The sequence below is a fragment of the Corvus kubaryi genome, unplaced genomic scaffold (assembly GCF_017639235.1).
Source record: "Corvus kubaryi isolate FWS band 111438036 unplaced genomic scaffold, C.kubaryi_AGA036_p1.0 split3-37296, whole genome shotgun sequence".
Taxonomy (NCBI): Eukaryota; Metazoa; Chordata; class Aves; order Passeriformes; family Corvidae; genus Corvus; species Corvus kubaryi.
In genome coordinates, this window is record NW_024582086.1 from 2986048 (window position 1) to 3008392 (window position 22345).

The window sequence follows — 22345 nt, forward strand, 5'->3', positions numbered from 1 at the left end:
GTAAGGTGATGCACTCTGGTAATCTGACTGTGAGTTTGAGCCCTTCTTTTCCTTCTGTTTCCAACTCCTACCCCTGAAATCTGTACTGTAGTAAACACCTTCTTGACAGCAGTGCTCTCAAAAACTGTGGCCAGGGAGACTGAGAGAATACTGCAGACAAATGCAACATTCTCTTACAGGTTGCTGAATATCCAGTGCCTTTTCTCTTTTCTCATTTCCCCTTAGATCTCCCTCATGCTCTTCCCACAAAAAGATTGTGTGGAGTCACACACTCCAGTGTAGGAAATACTTGTTTAGCAGAGTTTTTTCCCCTAGTATGTATAATAGAACAAACCTTCAGACAGACAAGCTAAATATACATCCATGGACCCAGGGAGCACTGCAGAAAGGCACCAAATGCTAAACTCAACTCTTGTGCTCCTGCACCACCTTGTACTATTATTGTATAGTATTATTATGAAGGTCACATACTAGCTTTCTTTTCTGCTTCCCATTCCTGCTGCATACTGTGTGGCTTGCTTTGATAATTGGAAATTGCTCCACAAACTGACTGCCAGGGCCCAGGGGACAGAAAAAGGTCTACCACAGCAGCAAAGAATCAAGAAGAGGCATCCAGGTCCAGATAGCAAAAGAAAAAAAGGGAAAATAATAATTAAAAAGTCCCTAACACTGCATGAATAAACAGAATGTTCAAGGCGGGGACTGCGGGAGGAAAAGCTTCTCTGCAGTGTATGAGGCCATCTAGCGAGCTCAGGCATTGTCACAGCTCAACTTTTTCCATGGTATTTTGTCCTGCTTGTCCCCCACAGGACACTTCACAAGCCAGCTACCAGCCAGGTATGCACACAGATACTTCAACAGTATCCTTCACTGCAAGGTGAATGGAGAAAAACCTTTGTGGGAGAGGAGAGAGTGACAACAGAAAGGGAATGACTGATGCCAGGGAGTGTGGCATGCTGGGTTTTTATGGGAAGTCAGAAATCCAGCTACACTGGCAGTGGAAGGGCAATGTGGTGTGCAAGTTTTCACTGAATCCCGTCCTCAGCTGCACAGCTGGGGATGATAAGGGGAGCTGCTCTGCCAGCAGGGACCGCAGCAACTGCGTTGGTGAGAAAACCTTGTCAGGAACCGTGAGATATAGGCTGCTTAGTATTATGTGGTGTCTTCCCTGACAAAAAACTGCTGAGAGGCAAGGAAATGTGTACGTGATGTGCTAAAATAATTTCAAGTTCTCAGAGAACTGACGCTCCTATTTTATGTGATACTGGACTGGCAGTCTGGGAAGGGAAACGGCTGCAATGCAAAGCATGATACCTACCAAGTCCTATCACGGTGCTTTGCCTCCGAGCAGACCAGAGTGGCTGCCTGGGGATGAACACATGACCAGCTGCACTGCCCATCCACTCCTCTGCATCTCAGAGGCTGCCAGGTTATGAGAGCAACAACAAATACCTGGGATTTTTGATAGTTTTTTGTGGCTGCTCAGAGAGCCCTTGAACATACCTGAACCTACGTCTGACTCCAAAACCCATACCAGTGTTACACTATCCTGGTACAAACTGTGCTTGTTCAACCTGGGGTACAATGCTGGAGAATGTGAGTACAGGATGGTATTTTGACATTCCAGGTGCCAGCATGTGATTCCTGCCTGTGCAGTGAGGTGTTCCACTTTTAGCCTAGGCATAAGAGTTTATAGCAAATTTGTCCTGTTGCATTAGCAGTACCTCAGAAAACTGGAAGGAAAAGGTTGGAAGACCCTCACCTAGTAAACACTGGTTTAATCTCACCAAATCCTGGGAGCCAGGTGAGCAGATGATCCACCAGTTTTTCTGTCTTCAGCTGACTGAATGCATTCACTTTCTCATCTCTTGAAAAATTGTTTGACCTGCCTGGACCGTCCTCAAGGGAGAACTCTTCATGTTCACCAGCCTGTCTCTGGAACAGCTATAAATCTGGAGCTTGGTAATTCTAATGATGATAAACTGTTCCACATTCTCCTGTATTGTCACTGAAGCCTTGATCTGCAAGTTTTAGGACACCAAATTAATTCGAAGTGCGAAATTATTAGTCCCAGTGAAAATAAGTGTGCACATCTGGAAACATTTGCTATTTCATTAAGTGTGTATGTGTCCACGTAGGCTATAGACAGGAGAAACAAAATATAATTAACTTTGTAGCTGCGCAGCCCAGTAAATACAGTAGCACTATTGCTAGTAACAGATTCCAAGCTTTGTAATAGCTTTGCAAGGACTTTAGGACTTGACATGGTCCCTCTGGAAGTGACCCCTTTGTCTTCTGCACGTCCATGAAATTGTATGGTGTAGCTACGATCTACAGACAGCAGTGCCAAGCAGTTTGTTCTGTAGAAGGAAATGCGTATGACCCCACTATAGTCATTCCCTGCAGAGGAAGACAGGCTTGTTGCCACCGCTGAAGCTTAGAAAGAGGGATACAGGGAACTGTAAGGAGGATGATGGGGTGGGATGATGAGACAGGGCAATGAGCAAATTCACAATCATCATATAAAGACATAGAGCAGGATAAAACTGCCCTAGGAGTAGCAAGGAGAGCAAAGAATAAGCATCAAAAGAAGTATGGCCAGCAGGCCAAGGGAGCTGACTCCGCCCCTCCCCACCTGAGCACTGCATCCAGCTCTGTGGGCTGCAGCATCAGAAGGATGTGTACCTGCTGGAGCAAGTGCAGTGCAGAACCACAGAAATCATCAGCGGGATGGAACACCAGTCCTATGAGGAAAAGCTGACAAAGTTGTTCAGCATGGAAAAGAGAAGGCTCTACGGAGACCTTGCCTTCTAGTTCCTAAAGGAGGTTTGTAAGAAAGATGGGGACAGACTTTTTTTTTAAAGTCAGGCTCATATCCATAGGACAGGGGGCAAACTAAAAGAGGGTAGATTTAACATACATATAAGGAAGAATTTTTTTTATGGTGTGGGTAGAGAGAAACTGGAATAGATTTCCAAGAGCATCTGTGGATGCCTCATCATTCTAAGTGTTCAAAGCCAGGTTGGATGGAGCTCTGAGCAACCTGACCTAAGTTGAAGACATCACTGTTTATTGCTGGGGGGTTTGGACTGGATGACTTTTAAACCCGAACTATTCTGTGCTTCCATGATTCTATCTAACAAAAGTAATATATATATAGCGTATTTGACATGGAATTACAGACCCATGAAGAAAGACAAAGGTATAAAGGGTGTCAGAAAGAAAATAAGAATTGCTTCAATAGACTCCAAATTGAGGAGAAGAAAACCACCAACATCTACATCACATTCCCCCTGGAAAAGGGAAGATACCCTCACAATCAGCATAATATTTACCTTGATGAAGAGTTGGAGATGCTCATGACTTTACATATATTTTAACTGTGTCTGGGATGGATCCAAAGAGGTTGTGGAAGAGTAAGAACAGAAAGAGGGGCAGGTACTACGAAGACATAAGACTTGTAACTATTACTCTGCAGACTTATAATGCAATACAGTTCCTTTTTCTCCTCCTGTAATATTTGGCTGATATTAGAAACTAGTCAGCTGTTAGATTGGTAAGATTTTGTTTACCTTAACAACAAAGTTTTGGATTTGCATAAAAAGTCTCCTTATTTTTCATCTACACAATTAATTGAGTGCAACTTCATGACATTGTAGATGGGAGATGGATGCTAGCTATTTCCCAGCTCAGTGCTTTGTGCACTGAGTGTCTTTCTTGTGGTGCTGGTTTTTTGTGGTTTTTTTTTGGTTTGTTTGGGTTTTTTTGGGTTTTTTTTTTGTTTTTTTTTGCTTTGGTTTGTTTTGGTTTTTTTGGGGGTTTTTTTGTTTGTTTGGTTTGGTTTGTTTGTTTTGTTTTGTTTTCCTTTTCTTTGATCAGATGGGCTTTGGGCAGAATATTCAGGAGAGTCTATTTTCAAGGGCTAATTTCTCCACAGCTATTTTAAGGACGGAAATAATTTTCTAGGCCCCAGATTGAAATTTGTTTTAAAAAATTCCCAAATGCTGTAACAATACAACAGTATGTTGAGTTTAATGTTACCGAATGTGACAGCACACATTATTTCAGCCTATAGGAGAAAGACCAGACCACTCTGAAATGCCACTTTTGGATCAACACTGGGCTGGTGTTGATGTAGGTCTAAACCAGAAGACTAGGGAATAGATGCCGGACAGTGCTAGAGGGGAGGGGAGGAGGAAACTAGTGGGTAGTGCCTAAAAAAATAGAAAGTTTTTCAGGAGAGAAGCAAAATACAGCTTTTTAGCTAAAGTTCACTTAAAAATACTTGTTTTTCTTAATAGATTCTGGTCTTTTAAAGTAATGCTTCCCTGCATTTTCACTTCCAAAATGACCGTAATTTTTTAGAAAAACAAGGTATTTTGAAACTGCAAAGTTAAGTGTTAAAATATAACATCTCTGCATTAGAAAAAAGTCTGTATTTTTCTGTCCATTGAATTCAGCAGATGATTTTGCTCTACCCATTTTCATATTGTGGAAAACAATGTCTTGGCTTGAGTTAAAGTTCTCATTTCCTGCTCCTTACAGCGCCCTCAGTCTAGGAAGCATGTTATACAGATGTGAGATTTTCAGGTACACCAACTCATACAAAAAGGCTACGTCACTCTATAAAATATCAGACCGATATTTCAAAAACCTAAGGCAGCATGTGAAGGCATCAGAAATTTCTTATGGAGGTTTTCCTCACTTAGAGATTCGCTGTTATATCCTTCTAATTATGGTAGTATTTGTTACTTTAAAGCAACTTTCTAGCGCTGCATGTTGTATTCAAACATTTCTAGTCTTGCATTCTAGTGTACAAAATAATGTATCTTTTGTAGCACTGCCAGTCTTTGGATTATCTCAGTAGAGGATGGATATATTTTCTCCCAAGCTTAAAGACTAAAAACTATGATCTAACAGTAATATTATTTGCATGTAAATAAAATCCGGATTTTTTTCTCAAAATTATTTTATTCCTCTTCCACTTTTTTATTTTTTTCACTCTGAAGGTTTTATTGCTTAAAATCTTCCAGGCAATCTGTCAGTTCCTTAAGCAGAAAAATGTTTCCTGCTTCTTTAGGAGTCTGAATGGCCACAATTACTGAATATAACTCTCTGGGATACTGTTATCATATACATATAATATTAGCCACCAGTGGATGGACACACATGCAAATAAAAAGTTGGTGGCAGATTTTAGGAATACAGACCTCTCTGGTATTGCTACTGTAATTTTAAGAAAATTATTTTTTATTCTAGATAAAGATGCCTTCTTAATACTTTTCTTGCTAGTATTCATTGTAAGATAAATAAATGTAAGCCACCTTGCTATCACACCAGAAACAAAGGATGCATAAAATGTGGTCTTTGGGACTGTATATTTGCAGTATTAAAAAAATTAATCTATTCAAAGTTTTCTCCTGCAGTCCATGCATACATCAGCTTTTGCCTGGCAAAGAAGACATTTTCCTTTAAAATATGGCAAAAAGAGAAAGCCCGTGGTTTCACTTTCCATTGGTTACATCCACTGAACTTCTTTCTCTGAAGCACCTCTTTGTGAATACTTTGGAAATAGGAAAATATAAATTACTTGATAATCTAATGGCATCTTCTGTAATCTTAGTGAGATGTCAGCTATCAAATTAAGAGAAGACACTACGCCCTCACTCTGCAATGCAGGTGAATATGCGTGACAAAGTCAGTAGATCTTTCTTTGCTATCCAGCTAGCAGATCATCCTTGTGACTTCTGCAAGTTACAAAACTAGAACATTTCCTCTGAGTGTGGCATCAGGATAACCTCACCTGGGATGACTTCTGACACGATGCCATGGAAAATACAACGAAAATGGCAATTTTTGCCTATGTTGTACTTCCAGTTCTCACCTACATCTCCTTGGTTTAAAAAAAGCTAGACAGGTCATACATTGGTATCCTATGGCAAGAAGGAGCCTTTTAACAGCTCCCATCAAAGCTAATCACACAACCCGAAGTATGACAATGACCCTTCCAGCTGTAAATGTTACAATAGGGAAGAAACTGTTCCAGATGTGGAGTTAGCCTATGAGCTGGCAATCTGTGCCTTCTGTGTGTTAACTCTCCTGTGGTCACAGTCATCTAGGAGACAGCCCCGGACTCTGAGGGACAAGAGCAGGGGAAATGATGCCCAGCAGGCATAAAGCTCGTGTTAAGACATAGACATTAAGAAGAAAGTTATAGTGGTGATGTGAAACCCTAGCCTACCGCAGGGCTGGTGCACTGTGGGGTTGTGGTGATTCCCCAGAGGATGGAAGGAAATGTTTATTAATGAGAAATTTAAAGGGATACATTGAATACAACACATTTCTAGATGTCTGCCAAAATGAGCTCTGCTGAACACATTTCAGTGCAATGTTTCTTGATATTCTGGTTCCTGATTTCCACCAGACTTTTGTCTTGAATATAGTCACACTATTTTTAAAAGAGGATATAGCCCAGTGCGATTCTGGATAGCTTAAGGAAGCACCTTAATACAGTTAATTTTAGTTGTGAATTACTCACGTTGTTTTGGCTCATTAAAAACATTTTTAATTAAGGAATGCATTTAAAATATGTTTAAGCCTGGCAGAAACCTGTGCTGACGTTGCCTCTTGACCATGTGCAGCACACCATGCTGGTGCGGTCTTTGCCGGCTGCCAGGCAGTCGGGTATGTCAGCAGGGCACTGCACTCTCCCTCAGGGCAGGAGCAGCAGTGTTTTTTGGTGAGTCTGGATGCTCAGAACATCACTGCAGCCTTTCCCACGCCGTACTGACCAGTAGCTGACCTGTGTGTCCCACATCCAAAAATAGATGCAGTATACAACCTCTCTCTAGCTGAGGAAGTGAGGGATGTAAAAGTACTTTTCTGTGGTAAAATAGAGTCTTCCCAGGGATAATTCCTAATGGTTGTAAACAGCTGTCCAGTCTGCGGGGTGGGATCTTGACACTATTCCATGAAAACTTGGTTAAATAAGCCCCAGTACTTTAGTTAACTATTTCTATTTTGGCACTCCAGTCAGGTTCTAGTCTCCAGTATTAAAACCAAAAAAATTAAAAAATCATGCAAAAAGCATATACTTTGACATTATGATTACATTTCCATTGGGAAGCAGTCAGGCTGATGCTGGCCCTGTCTACATGTCCTCAGAAGGGGCTGTACTGAGAAACCCTCATGCTCTAGGATTTTGTTATTCTCAACTTAAAATGAGCAGTGATGGAGGGTGATGTGTTTAGGCAGAAAACCACTATGCAGAAATAAACAAAGACATGTAAGAGGGAGTCAGGCAGTGGTACTCAAAGGAGAGGTGACCTGATAGCATTTAGGACAGGAGCCTCTAGAGAAGGCCAGAACAATCCCACCACAGTAAATGCCCATTGCCATTCTTGGTTTCCCTGTTGGCTTGCAGACTGTGGGACACAACCCTGTAAAGCAGCACCTCCTCTTTTCACATTTGGGACACCAGACATTCTCCTCATACTTAACATGAAACATGTCAGGAGAGCTATTCTGTGTTCTGCTTTTGAGACAGGACAGAACAGGAAGCAGAAGTCGTTGCTGAAGACCAACCCGATGAAGAAGACTTCTCTGGAGGGAAGAAGCCTTGCCATGCTTGAGTGGCTGCTGGGTGGTCCTGTGTTCTGCTGGAGACAACAGCACTATCACGGCACAAAGTCGAGCATGCCAAACACATGTTTGGGAACTGGAAGGCAGCCTAGTGAGAGGATGAATAAGGGCAAGAAGGAACAGGAGTAGAGAAGGCATTTCCACACCTCCATGCTGCAATTGATGATTGCTGGGAACAATCAGAACTACACTATTGTTAAAAGGAGATGGAACAGATCAGCTGAGAGGCACCATGGTCCCTGGCCATGGTGACCAGCAACAGCAGGGAGAGGGTGGGACTCCCCCCAGCTCCAGGACTGACACCTCCTGGGTCCTTTTCCATGAGGTGGCTGTCCTGTCTGTAGCAGTGAGAGGCCCTGGGACAGGACCACCTGCTGCTGCACATGTAGAGGATGGGTACCAGCGGGGTGCTGCGGCATGGCTGCTGTGACAGCACGATGGAGGATGAAGGAACAGAACAACAGCTTGCCTGTGACAAGATTAGTGATATCTTAGGTTAGGAAAGTAGCTTAATAAATTCCCTGTTGCCTTGGATGTTTAGCAAGCTGTATCAATAGCAGAGATTGTAAAATGCTTTTGGCAATTCTTAGCAGAAATCTGGAAGATACGAAATGAAGAGATACAACAAACCACTGAAGGGAACTGCAATAGTCTTTAGACACATTTGTATGGAGCAACTGCTGTGACAGAAAATATATATATTTGATTCTCCTTGCAGATGCAATGTGAAAAATAAATGTTAAACAATTATGAAGCATTTGTATGCAGTATTGAACAGTTATTTTGTTTCACTTGGGGAATGATGTTTTATTTCCCTGACCATAGATTATTTTTCTGTCTTTGTTTAGAAATACATACCATTTTGACATTTGTGGGGGGTTAAAGGGCACTGGGAAATTATGGCATATGGTTGATGATTTCCCTGAGAATTATTACTGCTTTGGAAAACACTGACTTAATTAAATGCAAAATGTTTATGGGAATTTATCTATTTCATTATAATCTGACAGGAAATTATCTCAATATTTTGTTTCCATGAAGCAGAAACATTTGCTTTTTACTTTACCATTTAACAGATAAAAACAGATAAAAGTGTTCCAGTGTCTGTGTTGAGAATGTTTTAGTCTTATCAAAATAAATGTTTCCAGGAGGTCAGACAAACAATATTAATTCCTCTATTTCACAATAATTTTGAAAAACTTATTTTTTTTCTCTGTATTTGAGGCGGTGTGGAAGTTTCAAAGTCTCAGAATTTTGTCTAAGATAGAAGTTTCTAGTTATGAGCCATTCAAGTCATCACTTTATGCTACAGGTTCTTTTATAGCTTCAGCTTCTCATAATCTTTTTCTCTAAGATGCACAGAGTCTAAAATTTATGCCTTCTCTTTCTCTTCACAGATGTCTATTCTAACTCTAATGACAAAGCATGAAAATCCAGAGTCTATTTCAGACTAGTGAAACAAGTAAAATTATTTGGAGAGCAAAACTGAAACTCTGAATACAAACCAGAAGATACATTTATGCCTTCAAATAAGAGCTCTGAAACAAGTAACTCCAACACAGAAATATTTTGCTAGCTAGTGAGAAGAGGGGGAGTGGAAAGAAAACTCCACCATCATTTCAAGCAGCTGTACTGGGAGCTGTCTGGCTGCTTTGCACTGGTAGTCCATCCAGTTCTGTGCCTGGCATTAGCTGTTTCTAGATATTTCATGGAAACAGACCAAAAATTCAGTGTTGGCTTACATATAGGAAAGTTTCTTCCTTACCTAAAATGCAAGAAGCTGGCTTTGTTCTACACTGTAAGAGCCAACAGCCTGTCCCAAGCACTAATTTAGTCTGTTAATCCCTGGAGACTCTACCTTGTATTTTCCAAAATACACCACTGTACGAGTTTACAAGTGCAACAAGATGACTGATCATAATGCAAAAAAATTGGGGTTCCCCTATACCCACATTTTGAATGTCCTGGTTTTGGTTTTACAATCTGTCATTTTCTCTAGTGAAAAGCAGTTCCTGATTTCACTTCTCTGTTTCATTTCCATATATACCTGGCACTTCTCTTCTCCAAGAGGATTAGAGAAACAGAAGACAGTGCAGCTCTCCCTCTTACATCAAGTATCTCAACAAACTGGTCAAGCTTCATCCTGAAATTGCCCAGGAACAGAGATCCCCTGTGGCAATTGACAATCTACTCCAGTGCTTCAACATGCTCACTCTTGAATAAGGTCTGCAGGAAAAACACTTGATTATCTTCTTAAAGGTCTGGTCTTCTGGCATTTTAATCTCACTTCTCTTGTGTTTGGAATTTATTTCCGTCATCTTTATAGCTACTTTCAAACTAGTCAAAGATATTATCATGTCCCTGTTCAACTTCCTTTCCCTAAAATAGTTTTCTTTTGCAAGTTATGGGTCTTTGTTATCAGAAAGAGGGAGAAAAGTCTATGACTGGCTGGGAGCAGGTGCTGAACCCCAGTGGCCCAGGAGAAGGGGTCCAGGCAGGTCCTTGGTTACAGATTGTGTTGGCTGAACCAGCATTGCTCCTGGTGACTGTCTCTGACCTCATCTCACATACTTGAAATGAGGGACCCTCCATGGCCTCTCCAGTGTTTCACTGTCCTGATCACTAGAAAGATTTCCCTAATGAATTTCCATTGCCAATACTTAATTTCAGTCGTTGTTGTCCCTTCTACCGTGAACACAAAGAACCCCTTATTCTGCTCCATTGCAACGGCTGATGAAGTGTTTGAAGACCTACTCTCTGCATTAGACTGAGCACTCTTTCCTTGTAGACCATGCCCTCAACCACTTCCATCTTCTCCTCCTGATTTTCTGGTAGTCTGAACCGTACTCCCAGTGCAATTGTACTTTCAACTGCATATTAATCCAAGTGAGACCTTACTAATGATCAGCAGAGTACTCTTTTATGTTTCATTACCTACATACCAAAGTGTCTTTTCAGCACAAAATCCTTGACTCATGTCCAGCTTCTTATTCAACCTAATTCCCACGTGTTTTTGAGAGAACTGGGCGGACTGCCATAGCCCACCCTGTCTCCATGGTTGGCTATGCCTGCCCAAAGGTAAAACTTTACATTTTCCTTCTATTGCATTTTCAAGATCACCTCTGATTTGCAATTACCATGCTGTTCTTCACCATGTGCCCCCAGGTTTGATGCTGTCTTCAAGTTTAATAAACAGGGCATCTACTCACAAACCTTCTCATCACCTGAGTGTTATGAGAAGATGAAATGGTATACGAACCAGCCTAGAGTCCATCAAAACTTTTCCCTTCAATTTTGTCTGAACTGTTTCTTACCAACATTGCATGTGTCTTAAACAAGTTTTGTCCAAATCATATTTCTACTACTGGATTATAAAAGTATCAGAGTCTCCTTACTGTTAAGGTAAATGGCATCCTCAATTGACATGGTTTGCTAGGTGCCTGTCAAAGAAGCTGGGTATCCTGGCAGGCCTTATTTGATCAATTCAAGCTGTTTATAAGTCACTATGCGTTCCCCTAGACAACCCCATGTATTCCTCTAAGGAATGAAATAAGGTTGGTATCCCCTAAATCCTCTTTTCCCTGCCCCCTTGGTAAAGTTAAGAATGACATTTGCTTTTCCTATGAAAGTCTTTTTTCAAGATCTCAATGGGACAAGATTCTGAGATGGTTTCAGCCAGATGTCCAGTTTGGGGATGGAACTCACCATGCTCAGATGATCTGAAACCAGTCTGATTGGCCTCAGTACTCTTCAACTTGTTTTTCCTGATTCTGCTCCAGTCTGTACCTGGTGCAACTGCACTTCTTGCCCAACTGCAGCACACCTTTTCAGTGAAGACTGAAGAGCAAAATAAGACTCTTATCTCAGTGTCATCTACCATCTTTCCTCTCTGTAGAACAGGAGATTAGCATTTTCCTTTGTTTTCTCTCTACCTGTAACACTACCACAGAATAATTTCCTATTATGGTATGGAGCATATTATGCCTCTTCCTTTTTTGGCTTTTATCCTCACCTGCTTTTGCAACTCTTTCAAGTCATGCTTAGCAATCTGAACTAATTTCCATTTTCTGTGACCTTTTGTCTTTGCTTAATGCCAAGGAAAAGCCAGTGATTTAGTGCAGTGAGTCTGGTCCAATACTGCCTATCTTTCCTCTGTGTCAGTTTGTGCTTTTATGGTAATTTTTATGGTTTGCTGTGATTTCTAGTTGAGACTGGAACAGCACCCAAGGGAGTGCAGCATCCAGGTCTTTTGTCCTTCACACTGCAGGTAGATGCCTGTGAGAGGTGTCTGATGAAATAAAAGATTAATCATGATATTCAGAGAATTAAAAAATGAGACACAGGCATTGTGTCTGGAAAGCCTGGATAGTTAATAGCTCCTCTGGTTCTTGATAGGGGCATGGTGGGGTTAGATGTTTGTAGGTGAAATCCTGTACCCTTGGAAAGTGAAAGCCAGGCTCTGGGTGGCAGAGATAAAACTAGAGCCATCAATGTCTAGCATATAGTCAGTATTTCCACAGGTCTGTGTAACTCGTCTATGCATCAAAGCTTTCAGCTATGAAATGTTGGATTTACTGAAATCTGCCTACCCCAAATGCATTATTTTTAATTTATTTTTCCATTTGTAAGTCACAGACTTTGTAATTTCATGGTCATCCTAGTGGATCCCTAACCTTTATATTTTGTGGGGTCTCCCTACAAACTAACCACTCCGCAGAAATTCCTTGTTCTGAATAGTTGGCTGGAAGAGATATTCATGCTCCAAAGATTTGCTTCCATGTGTAGGGTGAGGTTAAGATGATTAATACTCTTTTTAAAATAAGCATAGTTTTTTAATGACTTTCTCTTCTTGCAGGTGTATCTTCCACTGGACTTGTCAGGCTATGTTACTATTTAAATGAATTTGAGAGTGGCAACTGAGTCTTAGATTTTTTTCCAGTATCGTTAGGATAACCTAGATGCTTTTGGTTAGGAGAAAATTAATATGCAAAAGCTATTCTTCTCTCAGTCAAATCACAGCCTCCTTTTAGATAAGCAAACAGAGAAGCTACAAGAATGCTAATCAATGTGGGACACAAAGAACAAAGACTTTCTCTCTCTTCTGCAAATCTACCCTCCCACTTAATTAAAAAATAGTCTTCCTAGGAGGATAATGAGGAAAAAAGGGGAGCAGGGAGCAGAAGTAGTGTGTAGCAGAGGAGAACTTGTGCTGAAACAGAATGTATTATTTTGACACTTCCAGATTCCTTCTGTAATTAAAGAATCACCCCATCACCCTGTGACCTGTATTTTCTGGATTAATAGGACTGACCTGTGTAGTCCAACCCTCTCCAGCCATGCTCACACAGGCTGAGCAATGCCTGAAGACCATCAAGGCCTGTGCTCAGTGAGCATGGCACAGCTGACACGAGTCCACAAACCACCAAGTAAAACTCCTATGTGCGGGTTTGTAAAGCCTCCCATTTGCGACCCCTGGGATGAAAGGAGGCAAAGAAACAAGGGCTAAAGCCTGGAAAGTTTCTTGCATTCCCCAGCTCCCTCTCTGCTGGAGTGGCAAGAGCATTCCTGTCTGCTGCCCCAGAGAGAATCAGGTAGTGAGGAATGGCGGAACCACACCACTGATGAGTGCAGAGGAAAAGGAGGGTTTCATCATGGAGCCATGTCACATTGCTGTCCAGAGTTAAAAGGAAATTTGGTGACAAAAGAGGAGAGTGATAACCCAAATGTTGCCTGTAGACCTGGCTGCCTGCCTTGAAGACAGTCTGTACAGCAGGTCACTTTACTGGGATGTGACAGGAGAGGAATCTGCAAAAAAATTGTTGTTTCCCAGAAACCCTTTGCCATATTGAAGAAGCTACCAAACTCTTAAAAATGTAACAATTAAATAAAACAGAAACTAGAGGTTTGGCAGTAGGGGAAAAGATGGATATGAATAGCATTTAAGAGAGAGAAAGCTGTGGGAGCTGTTAAACTCTAGCAACTTTAATACCAAAGACTGCTTTAAATCCTTACAATTCATCCTATTATCAAAGTCCACCTAACTGCAGCAAAAAAGGGAATGCCTCTCTGTTGGTTCCCCCTCCTAGGTGCTGGGGAGAAAGAGGGACAATTAATATTTTATCACCAAATGAATAACTGGTGCATGGTCCTTAGGCTAATATTTCTCACAAACAATATACACTGTATGACATGAGAAGTACAGCTAAGCCCTGCAAAGGAGCTACTTTATTAAAAGTAAATTTTTAACAGAACAGCAATGAGAGCTGCTGGAGTACTTTTGGTGATTTTGAAGGCGATGTTTTATAACTTCACCTTGATTCTCCATGGGAAGCTATTTTCTCTGCCTGCCAAGGTTTTCCAGTTCTTTATCAAAGTTTTCATCCAGCAAAATCTGGACTCCCGTTCTCCAGGAAAAGCCAGAGAAAATGGATTTTTCAAAACCTTCACTATGCAAACCCTCTCAGAATAGGCTCAAAAACACATGATTCAGCATCCCTGGGGCAAACAGACACATTAACACGCTTTGTACACTCTGGGCTATTTCCCAGCTAGCATTCCTCCCATGGTAGACACAAAACACCATTATTTGTTTTGAAGACACTTTCCTGTGAAGGAAAGAAAATCGTTCAAAGAATTACTTAAGATTGGACCATGCTCAAAAGACACGTGGTTCAGATGAAAAATATCATTCCTTCAGAAATATTCAGCTCTGCAAATTGTTCTCAGTACATAGAACAGCATGAACTTGTCACCAGTAAAATCGTAAAACAAGACAATTAAGTAAAACCAAGATGTTCCATGTTCTATTTTAGTGGTCGAGTTACAATCAGGAAAAGCTTCCATTACCAAAAAAATCAGATTAATCCAACATAGATTTGTATTATGGTTAATTTGTCCCAAATATCTAGGGGCAAAAATCTGTGTATTACTGGCTACTACAGCTTCTGAGAATCTCTCTATATAATTTCTGTGCCAAAAAAAGTCACATATTTAATTTTTGAAAGAAAAATTTCAGATATCCATAATATATGTTGCTTCCATAATGATTATTTTTTGAATGAAGGTTATTCCTATTTAGAGAAAGGAGTTTGAAAGCCCACTTGCAACCCATTTTCAGCTTTGTTCATGCACAGTACTTTCAGATATCTATATAATCTAACAAAGCAACAAGCAGTTCAGTCAGAGATTACTAAACGCAATTTACCTCTTCCCTAATCAAACATTAGCTATCAATATTTCTTTCCCTTATTGCACTGAATCCTTTCCAGCTCAGCAGTAGGTAAAGCAAAGACTAATGAGGAAGGAATCACCTTTCAGAAATGCTGGGTCATTGCATCAGGTTTTTCAAATGTCTTCTCTTTTGGGAGATGAGGTGGCTCAGCAAGGGCCGCTAAGATGGAAAAATATCAATGTATTACTCATCTTATTCAAGCTGCCAGTATGATGCAGTCTGTACTGATGCAGTAAGTGGTAAGACAAGCCACCTAATGAAGCTGTGAAATGATTAAATACCACCACTCTTAACAGGAAAAAAGACATTTTCAGGATAGGTAATTTTACAGCTTTGCCCTACAGACACTTCAGATGGCAAAATAAGCACTGGAAATAAGGAAGGAATATCAGACACCCTACTTTGCTTGAGTCATCATGTTTCACAGTCATTGTTGATCTGTTAGTCAAAAGAAAAGCCGTATTATCTTGTTTGCAATTGAGGCAAGTCAAGAACAGCTCCACTGAGGCAAGCAAGTTTGTGATTTAACTGTGAAAACCCAACAGCACTCCAGTGCCACATAAAGCCAACCTGGTACCCAAGGGATGGCTGCTGGTGTTTGGTGGAGGGCCTGATAATGCACAGCTCCACCAAGGAGCCACCTGTAAGAGTCATCCTGTTCATTAAATGTCTTCATTTGTCACACGCCCCATTTAAGCAGGAGTTTTCACTTCCCAAGGACCACAGTGCATTCCCCTGGTCTCCATTTGCACTCAAGAGGGAGAAACTGTGCCTGTTCCATTCTCCTTCTTTGAAATGCCTGAGGAGTGAAACAACTGCCTACAAAATGCAGTGCAATAGAAGCCTTGCAAAAAGTAACGTGTAGTAGCTTATACTGCAGCAAAAAATCTGTTTGGTCCTGGGATCCATGGTAGCCTTGGACACTGTACGCCAGGACATCAGGATGCGGCTCTCTCATGTGTGCTGCTAATTGTTTGCAGGTATCAAAACTTTTGCCAGCTATTACGTTCCCATTCTGAAGACGGGAAAAAGTTGAGGCATGGATGAAGAATTTACATGGTGGACAACAGTCTGATTTGGTAGTGTTTTCTGTTCATGTACTGTAAATTTTAAATAAAAGCATTTAATGGACCAGCGTAACACAGAGTGCTTACACGTGTGGTTTTGTATTGCCTTAGGTGGCATCATTTTGATTATACCAATCCCTGACAATTGAAGGTCTCTGGGTAGAAACAATGTATTACAAACATTAAGAAAAAAAAAATAGCTGGTAAGAAGAACACAAATTCTCAAAACTGGTTTGTGTGAAGCAGACTTCAATTACTGGAACCTGTTTTTAATTCATCCTTCCAGGGAAATCTATACTGTTTTCAGCTGTCCAGACCAAGCTGGACTCTTTACCTGACCTTTGATGCTACACACGCATGAAAGAACCTCCCTGGTAGCCTCAACAGGACTAGGAAAACAGGATGATTTTTCTGTGACATGGCTTCAGTATGATTGATGATTTGCATTTGTAAAGCTGATTTCAAGTAGCAAGGAGCAGAGAATTACATGGGGGTTCTGAAAGTAAGATGGCTGCTCCTGAAATTACTTGTCTAAAAGATGATAAGAGGGGTGGGAGCTTGACCACTGCTGCCTGACTGGAAGACTACAAAACATTGCCCGTAGCCTTAAAACTCGGCTTTCAACGACCATATGTGTGACATAACAAGTTACATCTGATGTGATGGTTACTTCCAGCCTTTGGAAGGCAGAAGATTTTAGATTGTGCCTAAGTGAAAGTACAGTTATTCCACAAGAAGGAAACAGAGCTGAGGATCACCATGTTCTTGGCATGGCGACACCCTGCAGTTCTCCGCAGCTCTCCCCATAAGGCGATTCCAATGAGGTAAGGGCTCAAAGGCATGAGGCATTTCCCTTGCATGTTTTGGGGCATAATCACGGTACACATGTAAATCCTGTGGTATCTTCACCATTTTCTCCTGCTGCAACATTTCCTAAAGTCAGAATGATATTATTTTGGCTTTTATTTATTTTCTCAGCTGAAAATCCTATGGCATCAAAACTGGACTGCCAGTGTAACAAATACGAACCACTCCCCCACATCAGAAGTGATGTCTTATTGCTGGGCATAACTTCTGACAGTGAGCTGGTTTGTCCTTGCAGGACCAAATCAATGGCTAGCCCCATGCAAACCCTCTGGAACAGTGTTTAGAGGGTGAACTGACTACTCTGGTTTCCCCAGCTGGTGCTGAAAGCAAGATGATACTTACATGCCCTGCTCTACTGGTGACACATTGCTGCTCTGCAGCAGCTGATACCTGGAATGCATTTCTAAATTTAGGAATCTTCTGCCTTTCTGGGCTTATTCCAGGTGTGCCAAGTCATCAGACAAGTCAGAAAACCCTTAGCCTTTTGCTGTAACTCAGTAGTATTTCATATTCCCCTTCTATTCTGTTGGAAGTAAGAGCTTCATCTTCAACTGAAAGTCTCAGCAAACCTTACCTGGGTTACTAAGGCTGTTCCTTTATCTAATGGACCCACAGAAAAACAACTTACTGCAAACCAGACTGCCAGCCCATTTCCTGATTGCAATGTGGATTCTTGGGAGGATCACTTATGTGAAATTCACTGTCCTGATTAATAAGTACCCTGACATTAAAGAGCAGAAATAAGGCTAAAGATGGACTCATACCAGGAAACAGTATTTGCAATTTTCTAAGTATGTTTTTAAAAATGCACAAAATTAAAACCGAATGGAAAACTACTAGTATAAGGCTATGGCTCCAAGACTTAATTATAAGTTATTTTCTCTGGTCACTTATCTGACTTGAGTGTTACATGTTCCCCTACCATATGCCTACGCATTACCAGTAATCCATGTTTACTGGGAATATCTGTCTATTCACACTTTGTGCAGTTAAGATTCTGCAGGCAAGTTCATGTTTCCCAAGCGGGTTTCCTAAAAACAAAAAGTCCTTTAAACAACCTAGCAATAACTCCAACATTTATGACACTTTCCCTGAGCTACAATCAAATACATCAGGGTCTGAACTGGAGTTGCTTTCTCTCTCTGGTATCTGTTTGCAGGCAACAAGAGTTTCTTCTGGTGTTAAAGATCTGCGTTACAATTTGGGTCCACCAGCTGCTTATAGACTTGGCTTATCTACACAAAACATCACTCAAGCTTGGCAACCTGGGCTCTAGTCCATACTTCTGGTCCCCACTTCCTTTTCTAGTCAGTGCTTGCCTTGATGAAACACATATAAAGTCATTGCAGCAAAAAGTATAATATTACTGTGCACAGCACCTGGTGGGGTGATGCAACCCATCTGGAGATCCAGTAGGAATCCTGGATTCCTGACTCATTGTATAGAGAGAGAGACAGCAGGAGAAAAAGAAGAAATAAAACAAGCCCAGTGGCTAATAGGCAAAGATAAGAAAAACACCATCACATTAAAGAGATTAATCAGTTGTTTGGTAACAGAATTTTGCAAGCTGAATTAAAAAATAAAACTCCTTTAGGAATTATCAGCAATAGCTACCCATTTAACTATGCAGGTGTGTCACACCATAGGCCTGAGGCACCTCAAGACATGCCTTCAGAAGCACCAGATCTCAGCTGCCACTGCAAAATAAGAGAGAAACTTGAAGAATTCTGAAGAGCAAAAACTCTCTCAGTGTTCTAAGGGGCACCAGAGACGTTCTTTTCATAGAGTGAGAAGAAATTCCTATACCATAGAGCTCAGTTCATGTCATGCTAAATGTGTGGGAAAGATAATTGCACAAATGAACACCAGAGTACAAGATGTGGAAGAACTGCTGAAGTACCTTGCTTCAAATAATGCAAGAAGTCTTTGGTAGAGGCAAGAGTTTAACCCAGGGGTAATTCTGCACTTCATACTCTTATGGCTGATTTCTTTCCTTGAGGCAATTCCCAGAGACACACTCTGCACCACCTACATTGTCTAGACGAATGCAGGATGCAAAGACTTGGTCCCCGTGACTTTCTCTACTAGCACTGACTGCAAACTTTCCCATTGATGTGCTCATTTTGCCCAGAGGGCAGGTTATTATTAGAAACATTTTATTTCAGTATGTTTTCTAGTAGAGAGGTAAGTACATGGCTACCATAGCCTCTGCCTGTAGAACTCACTCCATTTAAGTGTCCATACTTTTTGCTGGTAAAAACAGCAATCCACAAAGGCAAGCTTTGCTTGTGTAGCTGCATTAATTAAAAGTGTTCTAGTACAGAATTGGAGTAATTTTATGAACTTTTACATGGAGGACTAAATGTGTTTTCCCGGGAATGGGACAGCATGAAGATGGTATTGCTCTGCCAAGTCTTCCAGACCACTTACAATCTAAACAATGTTTTCACAGCTTTTTGAAGTTTTACCAGTTATCCAGTTATTCAGAATCATCTTCATCTCTTTTAGAGCATCTTTTCCCTGGCAGGTATTTTGTTTTTGAATTTACTTGCCTTCTTAGGACTCTGGTCCCGTATTTAGGTGAATTTGATCTGACGTGGACTGACAGCTACAGAGAAGGGAGAACAGATGCCTGTTCAAGTCCCAGAAGACCCATGTTGCTGGCACCTAGAGCATATCAGACCCTTGTCCACAGATTATTTAACATGGGTAGTATCCAGGTGGATCAATTTCAGTATATACCTCTCCTCCACTGTCTCATAGCTATGACTCCTTGCATATCACATAGTCTTCACTGGCTGAAGGAATTCCTAAAAGAAGCATGAATATTGTCCAAGTCTGATTCCAGTGCTTTGTAAACTGGAATCTACCTTTCACTCCAAATATTCTTTCTAAGCCATTACTGACACTCTAAAGACATAATCCAATACTCCAGTTGCTTGACCTCTCAGACCAAACTTTGCAACACACAACATGCTTTGTTCTGGAGTCCTAATTGCAGCTCTGGGTATTGATTGCATGGAAATCCTTGGTAAAGCTCTGCTTTATCTGACCTTAAACTAAATTTATGTTGCTGGTTTTGTAAAATTTTTGAGTTTTCCTTCTTTCCTCCCTTCCCCCCCTCCTCTGTTGCTTGGCAGTACTCCTGACGTCTCTATAAGTCCTTTTTCCCCTGTGGCCACAACAGGTCACAGCCGACACCATGCAAACTTTGAAATGGTTTTAATCCATGTGCATTTGTTGTATGAAGTCTCCACTTATGAGTCCCTATCTCTCCCCCACGGGTTTTGCTGCCCCTGTGCACATATGTCATACCAAGTCAGTTTCCTACTTTGACTTCTTGTAGCAATCTGCTGCTGGGCCTGATCTGTCAATATCTTACACTATAGAGCCATATACCATTTCAGCCTACAAACCCATACCTGTACATGGCAATGAGCATGTTTTACCTTTTTAACATGCTGGTCCAAGTGCTCTGAATATTCCTTGTTGTTACTTTGACCACGTCAATCATGTGTTGTGTTCTTGGATGTCTACATTTTTTTCCTAATGCACTCAGCTTCTCTGTTGCAGCTTGTTCACTTTTTTATAGAGAGACCATGATACATGTGCAAGCAGATTACTGTCTGTTCCTGAACATGACTCCTTGGGACTTTTCTTTTTTCTTTAACTGTAAGTTCCCAATGAAATTCATTACATGTGTCCCTTTCTCATCAATCAGGATTCCTTACTGCGCATCCAGTCTTACTTTGCCTTCAGTGGACCATCATCACGGATTCGCCTTACTTTTTGCCTTGGGATTCACATACTGCAGGAGTTAAAATGCCCTCCGGGGAAGGTGGCATGCTTTTCAGACTGCAGATTTTTTAAAATCGAGGCTCAGACTGCCAATGCCCACTGGGTGGCTCCAGACACTGCACCTTGCCCCACCTCCACCTACTCAGTGCTAGCTCAGCTCTGCAGAAGTACGTGTCTGTGCTGACGGCCTGAAAGAGTGACAGGGCAGAGCCCGGGGTCATAACAGGTGATGCACCGGACACCCAAGTAATGGTTATTGGTGAATATTTGCATCACCGTAGTGCCCGTGAGGCACTTAACTGAGGCACCTGGACGAGAGAGAGAGGCTTACACAGGCCACAGAGGTGATGCTGTTCCCTCACTGTCTGCATGGGGGGCCAAATGAGATGATGATCCAATGTAGGTGACTTATTTAAACCCTTGGAACTCAACAGGATGAACCTGGCCCTTTGGGACAAGGGAACATTGAGGACCAGAACTGCAGCCGTGTCTTCCCTGGCTCTGTGATCACATGTGTGTGAGCATGTGTGTGTGTACACTGCATGTCCTGACCTCAGAATTTCGTGTACACACGTGTACACTGCATGTTCTGGCCTCTTTATGTCCAGCACATAAAGAGTGGTTTGGCAGGGAAGAGAGAAGTCCTTTGATTTAATTTGGAGAGAGACTAATGATCCTGTAAAGAATAAAACAAATTCATGCTGCCGCCTTACTCTCTGCCTTTTTCTAAATACAATCCTGGTTTGTCATGTCTTTCAGGATTGTGCATGTGTAGGTTACCTTCACACAAACTTGTCTTCCTGTTATAGAATTTCCACAACTTTATTTTTTTCCATCTACCAAGTGATATATGAACCAACTGTATGTAAGGAGCTGTTTCACCTGCACTACCCTGTGTTAAGGCTGGTACACCAGGAAAGCAAACCAACCAGCCAACCTCAACAAAAGTAAGCATAACAAGGAAAGGGGTGGAGACTACTCAGTTTTGTTTTACTCTAGGCAACTATTCCATTTGAACCATGATTAATACTTAATTTGGACATAATGAAGATCACCAGTCCCCACTTTTCATGCTATAACACAGTTCACTGCTTCAGGAAACCCCTGTCAGTTCTACTAGGCTTAAAAGAAGTGTGAGGATCTAAGATGGCTTTGCATCTGTGGTGATTCAATACATAAGATAATACATGAATAATGAAGAGATTTCCCCATCTTGCTAACACCATCACACTGAGAGATGTGGACTTTTTAATTTTGAAATGTTAAGCCAAGGAGACTCTGGAGTTTTTCATTTGATAATATTTTACTACCTCTCATCTAGTATGGCAACAGAAACCCAGCCTTGTACGAAAGGCTGAAGTTATTAAAATTGCATTTTTCTTGCTGAACCTGACCTAGAGGTATTGCCCCTTTCACAAGGGGGTGCAGCATGTGATCCAGTGTTAACTCATAGAGAAACTGATGGCACTGTATAAGTGCTACCTTGCCTAAAAAGATGCATCCTTGTGTGGTGGTTTTAAGCCCAGCCGGAGATGAAACACCACGAGAAGAAATTAACTCTACCCTAGCTGGAGCCAGAACACCTTGACAACCTGTTTCTGTTCCCAAGGAACATGCCTCTAAATCTATAGCGCCTGACATGGGTGAAGTGTCAGAAGCACTAGAGGTGGAAAATCCCTTGCTATGTATAGGCAGGGTTTTGGGACTTCTTTTATATCTGGCTCTCAAATTAGGCAAATGG

General features: G+C 41.4%; 1 protein-coding gene across 6 annotated transcripts in view; it reads right to left on the reverse strand.

Annotated features, from left to right (window-relative positions):
- The window catches only part of PALM2AKAP2 (PALM2 and AKAP2 fusion), a 266024-nt gene that overhangs the window by 174142 nt on the left and 69537 nt on the right, over nucleotides 1-22345 (reverse strand). Inside the window, exon 1 of one of the 6 annotated variants that reach the window (XM_042015315.1) lies at nucleotides 5862-5887. The exons of the other annotated variants lie outside the window; for them this stretch is intronic. The gene's annotated coding sequence lies outside the window, so the exon portion shown is untranslated. Of the gene's footprint in view, nucleotides 1-5861; nucleotides 5888-22345 lie in introns of those variants that run through there. 6 annotated transcript variants of the gene reach the window in all.